Genomic DNA, 14,032 nt, shown 5'->3' on the forward strand with positions numbered 1-14,032 from the left:
TCTCTCAGACACTCTTAGGGCAGATGCCCTCACCTCCTTCAAGCCTTTGTTCAAATCTTGCCTAATAAGATTTGACCATGACCATGGCATTTTTAATAGTACACATTATCTTCTTCTCCACCCCCAACCCCCTGGATCTTCCATACCCTTCTCTACTCTTTCTTTCATGCCCAGAACTCCCCATTCCTGATATACTACTATATAATGTTCACGTTTGTGGTTTACCGAATGTCTCCTTTAACAGAATGTAAGTTTCACTACAGTTAAGATCTTTGTCTATTTTGTCTATTTGTCATATCCCAAGTGTCTAGTGTGATGCCTGACACATAGCAGATGCTCAAATGTATTTGATGAATACATGAATGTATAAACAGATTATACTATGCATATCATTTGCACCTTGATTTTTTCACTAAATGACATATTCATTCATTTCAACAAATACATTTTGAAATCCTGGAAATTTTTAATCAGCACGTACAGTCTTTCCTTTTTTTTTTTTTTTACAGAAGCTTATTATTTCATTGGAATTATGTCATTAGAAAAAGGGTCATAATTTACATAATTCATATAACTGGTTCTGTTTAGATTGATTCTAGTCTTTTATTTTTGCAGAAGAATACTGTAATGACAATCTGGTTTGTGTGTTATTTTACATGCATAAGAGTATCTGTAGGGTAAACTGCTAGAAGTGAAACTGCTGGGTCTAAGGGTATATGCTTTTTAATTTTAGGAGGTACTAGAACTTGTACCAAATTACATTCCCTCTAGCAATGTATGAGAAAGTTTGTTTGCTCACACCATCATCAAAGCAGCTTATAATCTTACTATCTTTGCCAGTCTGATAAGTAGACAATTCTCAATGTAGCTTTCATTTGCATGCCTCCTATCTTGAGTGACTGGAACACTTTTCCATAGGTGTAAATGTTGTTTGATTCTTTTCTATTTCTATGGGGTTGTTGATCTATTTCTTATAGCTTCCTAGGAGTCCTTTGTATAGCAGAGCATTAACCCTTTGTCCATGAGGGGAAGTGCAAATATTTTTCTCTGGTTTGTTGTTTGTCTTTGGGCCTTCTTATGATTTTTGGCAAATATTTTTCTCTGGTTTGTTGTTTGTCTTTGGGCCTTCTTATGATTTTTGGCCTAGAAGATTTAAAGAAAATGTTTTTATGAAATTGAATGCACCATGTTTACGCATGCTTTTTTCTTCTGGGTTTTGCCTCAGACAATCTGAGTTATTGAAACATTCTTACATGGCTTCTTCTAATACTTTCACAGTTTCATTTTTACTTTTGAACCTTTGATCCACTTGAAATATCTCTTGATGTGCTGAGACAGGAATAGATAACTTCACTATCAGTACCCACTTACCCCCAAGCCATTAATTGAATAGGCCTTTTTTTTTTTTACTACTTCAAAGTGTCATCTTTGCAATAAGCTTAAAGCTAAATTAATGTGACATTAAGGAGATTCAAAACAAAATATTCTGTCATTTGGGACAACATCCGTATATTTTCCCTATACACATATCTTATTCTTAAAAAAAAAAAGATTTGCTTATTAATGAGAGAGAGAGAGAGAGAGCGCACCTGGGGGGTGAAGTAGACGGAGAGGGACAAGCAGACTCTATGCTGAGCACAGAGCCCAACACAGGGCTCCATTCCACAACCCCGGGATAATGACCTGAGCTGAAATCAAGAGTCGGACACTCAACCGACTGAGCCACCCAGGCACCCCATATTGTATTCTTAAATTCTATTCTGTGCCATTAAGTCTTGTGTCTCTTCATGCCTCAGGACTACTGTTTCATTTTCTCATGGTATATAGCGAAAAGGCCAGTACCCATCATCACAAGTACTCTCAGAATTTCCCTAAATACTCTTGCTGCTTATTTTTCCACCTGAAATTTAGAAACAGCTTGTCTACTGCCTCTCAGAACAATGCCAGGACCGAGTCCAAGATCGACAACAAAAGCAACAGCAACAACCGTGTGATATCTCTCTGGGTTTCTATTACATTCATCCTCTCCAGCTCTGACCTTCACTATCGCCATTAGCATATTGAAATCCCTGGAAAACAGTCTTTTCCTGTTCTGTCTCTGAGCTAATTCTTACTGGAGTTTTGGTTGCAGATGCAAGCATAGTTTCATCTCCATAACCGCCTTAGGCTGTTGTTCTGGGCTCAAGCCGGCAATCCTGACATCCTTCTATTCATTTTTTCCTTATCAGTTCATGCTATAGCATAATTTAAAGTGTTTTGTTCAAAATCACAATTATAAGGGACTTATCATAATACACCTTTTATTAACTTCTTTTAGACAGAAGTCTTATAATCCTGAAACAATTTTGCAGTCATTCCAATTCAAACTGCATGTTATGACTCTGTCCTTTAAATTTTTAAGTATATTTTCCACTTGAGTTCTTAAAGGTTCAGAGACACGACTGGTTTCTATGCAACCACTCAGGGCAAGGACATACTCCCTCTTGCTGCTTTCCAGTCCTTAGTGAAGTGCTTAACATCTGTAGTCAATAAACATACTCAACAGGATGAAAGAGAAAAAAAGAATTGGGTAAAAGAATTTTAAAATAGCTGTCAGCAGGATTTTCATAAGATTAAGTTTTTAAAAGCTAAAATAAAAAAAGTTCTACCATCATAGACTAAATACACTTTAAAATCTGCAAGCAGTAGGACTATAATTCACACACACAAAGCACACACACAAACACATAGAAGGACTGAGGAAATAAAATATAATGAAATCAGTACATCCTACAATTTAGAATAAATGGTTTTGAGATCTGCATGAGAAATGCAGAACCATATGTGTCTTGTGGGCTCATTTTTATAGGGATGAAAAATAACCAACATTTGGAGTACTTCCTTTCTCTCAGGAACCATGCTAAACATTCTACTGAATCCTCTCCAAGACCCTACGGTCCAGGTTCAATTATTATCTATACTTTGTGGGGGAAACTCTGAGCTTTAATAAGCAACTTGTCTAAAGTCTGGCAGTTACTAGCTGGTAGATTGAGATTTACTCCTAGGAAGCTGGACCCCAGATCTCTATCCTGTTACAAGACACAAACAAGATGTTAGAACGGAAGCATTTGCAGAGTTCTTCCTAAATTGGATAATTATAAGTGATTTTTTAAAATCAGCTTTATAGAAGTTTAATATATATAATAAGATTCACTAGTTGTGTGCATAATTAGATACACGCTAAAAAATGTATTCAGTGATGTTATCATCACCAAAATGATAATATTGAACATTTCCATTACCCTCCAAAACTTCCCCCTCTGCCTTTAGAGTTGATAATTTTACCCCATACTCCCTGGCTCCTGGCAACCCCACTGGTGTCCTTTCTGTCATGAGAGTTTTTTTTTTTTTTTTTTTTTTTTTGAGAGAGAGAGAGAGAGAGTGAGAGCCCAGTGGGGAGTGAAGGAGAGGGAGAGAGAGAATCTTAAGCAGGCTCCATGCCCAGCAACGGAGCCCGATGCAGGGCTCGATCTCACAACCCTGAGTTCATGACCTGAGTTGATATCAAGAGTTGGACTCTTAACTGACTGCCCCGGTGCCCCTTGAGGATGAATTTTTAAATGTATTGTAAAGCACTTAAGACTCATTATGTTGTTGTTGTTGTATCTATCAGTAGTTATTACTTTTTATTATATAGTGATATTCTATTGCAGGGGTATGCCACAATTTGTTTATTCACCAGTTGATGGACATCTGGGTTATTTTTGATTTGAGGTAATTATGAAGAAGGCTGCTGTGAACATTTGAATACAAATACTTGTTTCAACGATGTTTTCATTTCTCTTGAGTAAGTACTACAAATATGACTTCTAGGTCCTATGGTATCATATAGTCATCTGATAAGGTTCTATTTATCTTTATAGAAAACTTCCAAATAATTTTTCAAAGTGTGTGAACCATTTTGTATTTCCCCAAGCAACGGGTAAATGTTCTAGGGACTCATATCCTTGTCTACCCTTGGTATTGTCCATATTTAAATTTTAGGCATGTGTGTGTTTGTATGTGCGTGTGTGTGTAGTGTAGTGGTATTTCATTGTGTTTATTGAAGGCTTATTATGTATCATGCATCATGCTATCCACGGGGAATAAAATGGTTAGTAATACAGAGTTGGTTCCTGCACTTATAGAGTTTAAAGACCAGAGGAGAAGACAAATAAGCAATTATGACAGAAAATGCTACACAGTGTTGTGTAGCATGCCTCCTAACACAAAAGTCTGCCAGTTTCCTTCCATCAACTCTTTTTTCCCATAATCAAAACATTTAGATACAAAGTTGCTTGGAGAAGTAGAAAGAAACAAAAGACTTTAGTAGAGGTGATTTTAAATTCCATATCGAATACATTCTTATACATATTAACTGCTCTGTCAGTATTTACATCCTGAAAATCAGTTTGAAAATACACACTCTTTTAGACCTCTGGAGACTGGTAACCTGATGTTCCTTAGAGCAAAGAACCAAAAATATAACCATAGTCTTATTCCTGATCTGTGCTTCTGGTATCCTACAGAATTAGTTCTCTGTAGACTGATACTACTTGTGAAGTCTTTGAAAAGACCAGAAAAGTGTAGTCAATTTTCCAAACACTTTCGGAGGATACACAAGGAGCTCTCTAGCTTTTCTGTCTGGAAGACGAGGAAGACACGCTCTCAGAGCAGTCCATCCCTGCAGTCAGTACAGTGCTACCTGAGCAGAGGTGACTGCAAAGCACAATGTGAACCAAAATAATGGCAGTTCTCCCATGAAGAGAGAGAACTAGGGACAATTTCACAGAAGTGGCATCAAGGTCCTGAGTGAATTATTAGGTCCAGAGGTAGGATGGAAGAAGTATCCAGGTAGAATTAGTCGGGTATATGGCTACTTGACCTTTATTAAGACATAGTCTTCCCAGAATAGCAGACCAGTACCCCTTAGATGTCATAGAAAATTATCTGAACTAATAAAATAATGATAAAAATCTGGTATCTAGAAATTACTCCTTTCAAGCAAGCATACAGGAGAAAAGCCCTCCCGGAAAATATGGACTAGGTATAGCCCCCTATTTTCAGTTTACCAAGGCTGATTTAATCAGTTCTGAACAACTGAGCAGGAAACTAGTCCATCATTTAGTAGGAAAGAGCGAAAAGATAGCAATCAGTGTGAACAATAGTGTAATTAAGAGACGTCAACTTGGCAAGGGTACTTAATTTGAAGTTTACAAAGCTCTCCTTCCAATGTGGAGGACTACAAAAGGAAAGAAGGTAAGTTTTTTTCTTGAATGAAAGGACCCTCGGTTAGGAAAGAAAGGGAGAGTAGCCTAATTTGGTAAGGGAACATAAGCTTTAAGCCAATTCTCCTAAAATTTCAACAGAAGCCAATACAATGCATATTCCATTCCATTAAACTAACATCCACACTTACGAACTGGGACTCACCCGAAAATCCACTGAAATGTCACTCCAAGTACCATTACTTCTTTTTGAAATGGATTTTCTTTCGCTCTTTAGCCTTAGGGAGGTCCTCAGGCTTGGAAGACTAATCCTTCTCGTTTTACAAGTAGATGCTGTGTGAGCATAAGCACTCTAAGAGATGAATTTTCCCTAGCTGTAATATCTACTTCATAAGATTCTTGTGAAGTAAAGTACGTCGAGTTCTTAGTATAAGTTGGCCCCTAATGAAACAAACAAACAAACAAAAATGTATTAATCACCCAGTCTTTCTGGCCAGGGTACTGTAGACCTATGAAACACAAAAAGATACCCTTTAGCAGTTTGGCTTAACTCAGCCTGTTCCCCGGAACACGACCTCCATAGAACCATCTTCTCACCAGTAATGTATCTGTGCATCTCAAGATGTCTTGAAGCATTATTTTCTTTTTACAGTAAGGGGTGGGGTCCCTCAAGGTAACTAGAGAAAGAAGGCATATGGGAAGATAGTTTAACTGGTAATAAAAATTGCACTATGAACAAAATAAAACACAAAATTCAAATCCTAAGCAGTTTGGAAAAATCATGTTAATGGAATATTCAAAAGAGAACAAATTTGAGTTGCCTGTTGGTCCTTTTATACAAAGGCTGAATCGTGAAGCCACCTAAGACTTCCAGATTTTTCTTTTTCCTATGTGGTCTCCGGTTGTTCCCATTTCAAAATGGCAGCTATGGCTTTCCAAGGAAATGTTCAGGAGGGAAGCTCCCTTGGTGGTAGGTCACTAGGATTCCACAACCTTAAAACACGCATATAAAGACTCCAAAATGAAATGTAGCTTCCAGAGTCCTCCGCTAGCTGTTAGAGGCAGGCAGGTCCATGGATGCATGCTTCCCGACCTCTTAGCCCCAAAGTCAGTTTCTGGCTGTCTTTTTATTTATTTTTTTAATTATTATTTTTTTTTAAAGATTTATTTATTTATTTGACAGAGAGAGAGACCACAAGTAGGCAGAGAGGCAGGCAGAGAGGGTAGGGGGGGAAGAAGGCTCCCCACTGAGCAGAAAGCCCGATGAGGAACTCAATCCCAGGACCCTGGGATCATGACCCGAACTGAAGGCAGAGCCTTTAATCCACTGAGCCACCCAGGTGCCCCTAGCTGTCTTTTTAAAAGAACCCCTCAACAGATGCTGTATTTATTAACTTAGAAAAAGCAAACCACTTGTCAATTAACATAATCTCAAAGCCTTGATTGTAAATGATGGTGAGATGACTAGCACCGCCAAACTTACCATATACTGCAACCAACTTCTCGAAGTGGCAACACTCCCCGCCCCCCTTTTTTTTCCCTGGTGGTTCTGTAACCGAGAAGTTGATGTTGTGTTAGGAACTATCCAGGCCCATCTGGAAGACCCAGGTGACCAGCAGCTCAAGGTCTAAGTGTGGCTGGCAGGTGTGGAGTAGCAAGAGGGTGGAAAGCAGCCAACGGGGCCAGGAACACATGATGATGGGGCCCCAGAAGAGAGCAGAAGGAGAGAGCAAGAGCCAGAGAGCAGAAGGCTGAGAATTTCATCATGGTTTTAATTCACATTTCCCCAATACTAATTTTGAATAGCTTTTCATGTATTTAGTTGTCATTTGCATATTTTCTTTGGCATATTTTGGCAGGGGAAGATTGTTTGTCTTCCTATTGAACTGTGAATGTTCTTTATATTTTCTGCACTTATGACTTTAATTAGATATATATTTTCCAAATATTTTTCTTCATTTTGTGGCTTGCTTTTTTAGTTCAAAATATTTTCTAATTTAACTTATGCTTTGTTGTGATACATGGGTTCTTTTTTTTTTTTTTTAAAGATTTTATTTGTCAGAGAGAGAGAGGGAGAGAGAGCGAGTGCAGGCAGACAGAATGGCAGGCAGAGGCAGAGGGAGAAGCAGGCTCCCTGATGAGCAAGGAGCCCGATACGGGACTCGATCCCAGGACGCTGGGATCATGACCTGAGCCGAAGGCAGCTGCTTAACCAACTGAGCCACCCAGGCGTCCCTGATACATGGGTTCTTTACACGTTGTTTAATTTCCAAATATTTAGGGATTTTTCAGATATCTTTCAGTTACTTCTAATTTAATTTAAAGAATGTATTTCAGATACTTTCAATCCCTTTTTGTTGGGACTTGTTTTTTGGCCCATTTTATGGTCCTTATTTATGAATATTCCAAATATATCTGAAATGTTAATTAGCTCAACTTGCCTAGTGTTGTTCATGTTTTCTACCTCCTTGCTGATTTTCTGTCCTTTTTTTATCAATTAGCAAGAGAGGATTATTGAAGCTTCCAACTATAATTGAGGATTCATTTATTTTTTTCTTCTAGTCTATCAGTTTTTGTGTCATATAATTTGAAGCTGTGATATTGAGTAAATACACAGGGTTGTTATGATCTCTTGATCAATCAATCTCTATCATTTTGAAATGTCCCTTTCTTCCCCTGGTAAGACTGCTTGTTCTTAAATCAACTTTGCTGGTTATTAATATAGTCATTCTACTTTTCTTTTGACTAGTGTTTTCATGGTATTGTCATTTTCCATCCTTTTACTTTTAACATGTGTGTCTTTATAGTTAACTTGGATTTCTTAGGGATAGTATATGGTTGTCTTACTTTTTATTTTTTAAGATTTTATTTATTTATTTGAGAGAGAGAGAGAGAGATTGATCATGAGCAAACAGGGGGAGGGAGAGGGATAAACAGACTCCACGTGGAGCACAGAGTCTGACTCAGGGCAATCCCAGCACTTCAAGATCATAACCTGAGCCAAAACCAAGGGTTGGATGCTCAACCCACTGAGCCACCCAGTGGGTGGCTTTTTTATCCAATCAAACAATCTCTGTGTTTTAATTAGAGTGTTTGGACCATTTCCACTGAATATAAGTAAATCTGCCATATTGATATTTGTTTTCTATTAATCTCACTCTTGTTTTTTCTCTCATTTTTTGCCTTCTTTGGATTAATTGAATATGTTTTGTGAATATTAATTAAATACATTATTGGCTTAGTTGCCTACACTTATCTGCCTGTCATTTTAGGGGTTGCTCTAGGCTTTACATTTCACATCTTTAACTTACCATGGTCTACCTTCAAATATTAAACCACTTCACAAAGCTGTGTGAGAGCCTTACTACGGTATGCCTCCATCTTCCTCACCCCATTTGGTGTAGTTGTCGTCATAAGTATAACTTCTACATACGTTATAAACCCCACATCACACTATTTTTTCTCTAGCCAATTATAGATTAAAATGAGGAAAAATACCTTTACTCGCAGATTTATCACTCCTAGTGTTCCTTGTTCCTTCACATAGATCTTTTTATCTGTTATCACTTCCTACGGCTCAAAGAACTTCCTTTAATCTTAATTATATTGCAGATGTGCTAACAATAGATTTTCTCAGCTTTTGTTTGTCTGAAAAAGTCATCATTTTGCCTTCATTTTGGCAGAACTTTTCACTGGGTGTAACTGGTTTTGCTCTTCTCTCAGTACTTTCAAGATGTTGTTACATTGTTTTCTGGCTTCTTTCCCTGTCATTCTTTGTTCCTCCACAGGTAAAATGTCTTTTTCCTCTGGTTGCATTTTAGCTTTTTTTCTTTATCACTTACTTTCAACAGTTTGATTTATATGCTTCAGTGTGGATTTCTTTATATATTTTTTTGCTTGGAGTTTATTAAGCTTAATAGATCTGTGGCTTTATACTTTCCTCAAATTTGGAAAATGTTCAGCTATCATTTCCTCAAATATTTTTTCTGCACCTCCCACCTTTTTCCCCCTGAAACTCCAGTTACATATATGTTAGGCTTTTTTTTTTTTGTAATGTTGTTCCACAGGTCTTTGAGGCTCTGTTAATGTTTGCAGTTTATTTTTTGTTTTTGTTTTTGTTTGTTTGTTCTTCAATTTGCATCATTTCTATTGCTATAACTTCAAGTTTATCTTTTACTCTTATTCCCACCCAGGATATTTTTCATTTCAGATGTTGTATTTTTCATCTTTACGTGATTTATTTGAAATACACACATACACAGAGAAAGACAGACTGAGGCACTTGTACCACATACCACTGTTCAAGAGAGGCCTTAGGTGGTACAAAAACATGTCAGCTTAACTCAGTGGATGCTGACCTGCACCACAGCAGTCTCAGGAGACCACGCTGCCACGGCAGGCACTTGATCCCTGTGTCCATTTCTCCAGGGTACATCACTACCTCCTCCCCATTGCAATAGACCCTGTTGCTCCTCCTTGGTGCAACCCTGCCCTTTGCACTCACTTCAGTACCCTTCTTCACCCTCTTCCTTAGCCTTCCTGGTATCTCCCTCCTCCCCAGTGCTCTGCTCTCACACTCCACTCCCAGGCCATCTTTCTTCAACCCAGGGTACTGTCTCAGTTCCCAGCCTGAAGCTTCCGCCAGCCTTCTACTTCCTCAACGTACATCACCATCTTCTTTTCACCCTTTTCCCAGCACTGAAAACTCATTCCTCAAGTGCTCACAGCCTCAGTCAAACTTCGGTCCCTTATCCCAGTTCTTCCAAATCAACCTCAAAACCTCCTGGCCACCTAACCTCCAAATTCCATTCATACTTCTATATCCAGCCTAACCTTTCTCCCTCAGGCTGGAATTTACCTTGTTGAGGTTCTGTACCCATCCCTACCAGATTCCTGCCCACTCTTGTTCTTAGCCCCTGGGGTCATCATTACCTGCTCTGTCTGGCTTTAACACTTCAGCTCTGTTCTGCCAGTCTCTATGAGGCCATGATGCTTCCTTTCTTCTCTCTTTCTTCCCAAAGCATGATGTTTATGTTAAGTAAAAAGTTATTTAAATCAAATATCAGGTAAATAAGACAAAAAAGAGTTCTTAAATATGGGGAAATTATGATGATGGTATGTAATGATGTCTTTGTTAGTTGATCCAAGGAGCTTAAAAAATCTTATGAATACAAAGGGGTATCTTTTATTTTCACTTAAGGACTTCAATAATAACCTCTTTTCTTTCTTTCACCTCTTCACTTGGAAAGGAAGATACTAAATTGTTTTTACTAATTATTCAGAAATTAAAGGATAAAATGCAAAACAAAATGAGAGATAATTCTGACATTTCCTTAACAATATATTGTGCATATTGTTATGTTGCAAAGTTAAGGTGAGTCATGAAGTCAAGATCACAAACACACTTCGAGTAAACTGAATTACTAAATCCTACCTGTTTGCCAAGAAGTCTTCTTGGGGTATCAGTGTCCCTTTGGAGGCAAATAAAGGCCTAGAGATGAGACACAGGGGGTGACTTGGACATACCCCTTGGGAGACTGGCTTGCCTAAATTCCTCAGCAATAAAACAGTGGGGTTTAGTCTCACAACTCATCCACTGAGTTTTCTTTTTAAAATATTTTTTATTTATTTGAAAGAGAGTGAGAGAAAGAGAGAATGTATGAGCAGGGGGAAGGGAAAGGGAGAGAGTAGAGGGAGAGGAAAAAGCAGACTCCTTACTGCGGGGCTCTAGTCCAGGACCCCAAGATCATGGCCTGAGCTGAAGACAGATGCTTAACCAGCTGAGCCACCCAGATGCCCCACAATTCACCCTTTATATTTGGGATGTTCCCTGGCTAAAGTCCACTGAGTATATCTGTGAGACCAGAAAGCATGAAGCCAGACTGAGCCTCTGGGGCTGCCTGGAACTGAGTGACCACAGTTGCAGGACTTTCTTTTGTATCTTCCTGAGGACTTCCCCAGAAGCTGCGATTCTCCTTGGATTTCAGAGATCCCAGAGATCATATTTCATCAGATAGGAATCTGGTGGCCTGAACCAACAGAAGAAACAACCATCTACTCTTGGCCACCTGACAGCTTTGAGAAGACAAAACTATGCAAGAACTAGGAAAATTCATCCTTCGGATTGTAGAAGTCACTTTACTAGGAACAAAATTTGCACCAAGCCATTCCTTCTCTAATGTGGACAGGACTTAGCACTAAGCAAGAACATCAGATAGAAGGCGACTCGGGGTAAATATTAACACCTACCAGTATGGTACAACATGAATTAGGAAATGGGGCTATGAGCACATTATTGTTGCTTCCCCACCCCTTGACAACATTGTAACACATGTATTCACCATCTTTCTATTCATTTGGCTGACCTCTCCAAAATTAAAGACTACCACCTAAGTCATGGACCAAGAACCCAAGCATCTAACATAGTATCTGGCATCTAGTAGGTTGCTTCCTGATGCATGCTGAATAAACAAAGTAATAATTAATATCCCATTGTCTCTATATGTATCCCATAAATTTCTAGAGATTGTAGTCTCTACATTTTAGAGATTCTAGAAATATGATTATTTTTAATTGAGATTCATAACTCTGTAATTCTATTATGTAATTAAGTGATATTCCTTCAGATGCACAAGTGATAAAATAGCCCTGCTTGGGAACCTGGAGTTGGGAGTGAGGGGACAAGAAATATTGGTGCAGTATAAAGTGACAGGTCAAGGATACTGCTTGGCTCTGGAGTTTGTTATGAGACCTCAGCAGAGAGTCCTCTATGGTCTTTGGTCCAGCGGTGGGAAATAGACACCCAAATAGGTAAGAAGGAAATAGAGCTATGAGAAATAGGAAATATCATATATTGTCAAGAATTTTTAAAAAGCAGATTGAGAGACTTGGACCCTCAGAAATTTTAAGATCTAACAGGCAGTTGCTATACACAAAGGGGTAATTTTAACTTCATTCAGCTCAATAGTAAAGTGTTCATATTGGAAACTAACTAGAGTAAAACCCACTTATTTTCAATCTTGCAATTTGGAATCAGATAGCAATTGGTTGAATGCATCCCAACTTCTCAAATAGGTGACCTTATACAGAATGCCTAACCTCAAAGTGCCTGAAATTCTTCATCCTGTTGCTGTGAGGCAGAAGTGGAATAATGCAGATGAAACACTCACTCACTGCCTGACTTATGATAACCGGACAACAGATGGTGATGTTTCCTCTCCTTTCCTCTTCTGAGTGATCTCGGCCAAGCAAGAAGAGTTCCGTCAAACTCCTCTGATCTGTAAGTGAACCTAAGTTTTGCCAAATAATGTCTACCTGGTGTCCATGTAAATCAGGCCCCCCAAACTAAATACATTTAAACAAGCTTTAAATAGGTCGAGTGAAATCCAAGTTAGAGTGATTTCTTTGTAACATCAAGATCCACTGATCACTAACTAGCCCAACTCCTGTGCTTTCTGACTAAGCTGACTGGGGGTTTCTCCAGCTCTCCTAGGGGTATTGTACATCTGTTTTCCAGCCTACAGATCTATTTTCTCCAAAAGCAAGATTTTTTTTTTTATTTTTTTAATTTTTTTGGTGAAATGACTTCTAGAAAATTAAACTGAAGTTACTTCTTAGGATCCCCAGATTAAGTTCCCAGGTGGCCTTCAGGAATTAATATATCTTCCTAAATAGCAGAGAACATGGGAACTGCATGCACTTTTTTTTAAGATTTTTTTAAAATTTATTTTATTTGACAGATAGAGATCACAAGTAGGCAGAGAGGCAGGCAGAGAGAGAGAGAGGAGGAAGCAGGCTCCCTGCCGAGCAGAGAGCCCGATATGGGGCTCGATCCCAGGACCCTGGGATCATGACCTGAGCCGAAGGCAGAGGCTCCAACCCACTGAGCCACCCAGGCGCCCCATGCATGCACTTCTATTGTACAGGTAACATCTAAGACAACTAAGAAAAATGCACTCTTTAATTTCTCCTTAAAAGAATTCTCCAACACTTTTACAATTTCAATAACTCACATGGGGCTTAGTATCTGAGGTCTGTAATGGTCTCTTTAGGGATTGTACTTGAAGTAAATGATACCAGGAGAGTTAAGTGTTTTCAAGTTAAGTTATGCTAAAAAAAAAAAAAAAATTGGTTCACTCAAAGAATCTTTCTTTTTGAAAATAACCCAATTTAGTCTCAATCAAGTTTCCCTAGAAAACCTTGGAGTAAGGCTCCCACTGAGATTTCAAAAACATATCTCACTTCTAATTTTCACTTAACTTGTAGAGTCTCACCTTTGAGCTACAGGCAATTGATCTCTGTCCAGAACCCTAAGGGGAATCTGTCCTTCTTGACTTTGGAATGGTGGGAGGGAGTATGCCCCTCCATAAATTCACCCTTGGGGCTTAGTTATCTAGGAAAGCTCATTGAGCATGTTTGGGGAAAGTTGTCCAGTTCTGCTCCCCTTCACTCTTGGCTCCCAAGCATGGCCACTGGAACAGTAAGGGTTCTGCACAATAATTCAGAATTGCCCTGCTACAATTCAATGTATTTTGAAAGCAATGCATGACTGGTGGCTACTTAGTGTTTCCACAGGCACTAAATTAGGCTGATGTGCTGTAACTGTGAAAAACACATGGGCTTGCCGTCAAACAATTCTGTGATCTTCAGCAAGTGACTTTGCTTCTCTGAGTCACAGGCTCCTCATTTTCAAAATTGGGGTCCTCATAGGTATCTAACAGAGTTGCTGTGAGATTTCAATAAGACAATGTTAAGTAAGGAGCCTAGTGCGCTGTCTGGTGCATAGT

Source organism: Enhydra lutris, unplaced genomic scaffold, assembly GCF_002288905.1.
Source record: "Enhydra lutris kenyoni isolate GAN:26980312 unplaced genomic scaffold, ASM228890v2 scaffoldscaffold63, whole genome shotgun sequence".
In the NCBI taxonomy this organism is placed as follows: Eukaryota; Metazoa; Chordata; class Mammalia; order Carnivora; family Mustelidae; genus Enhydra; species Enhydra lutris.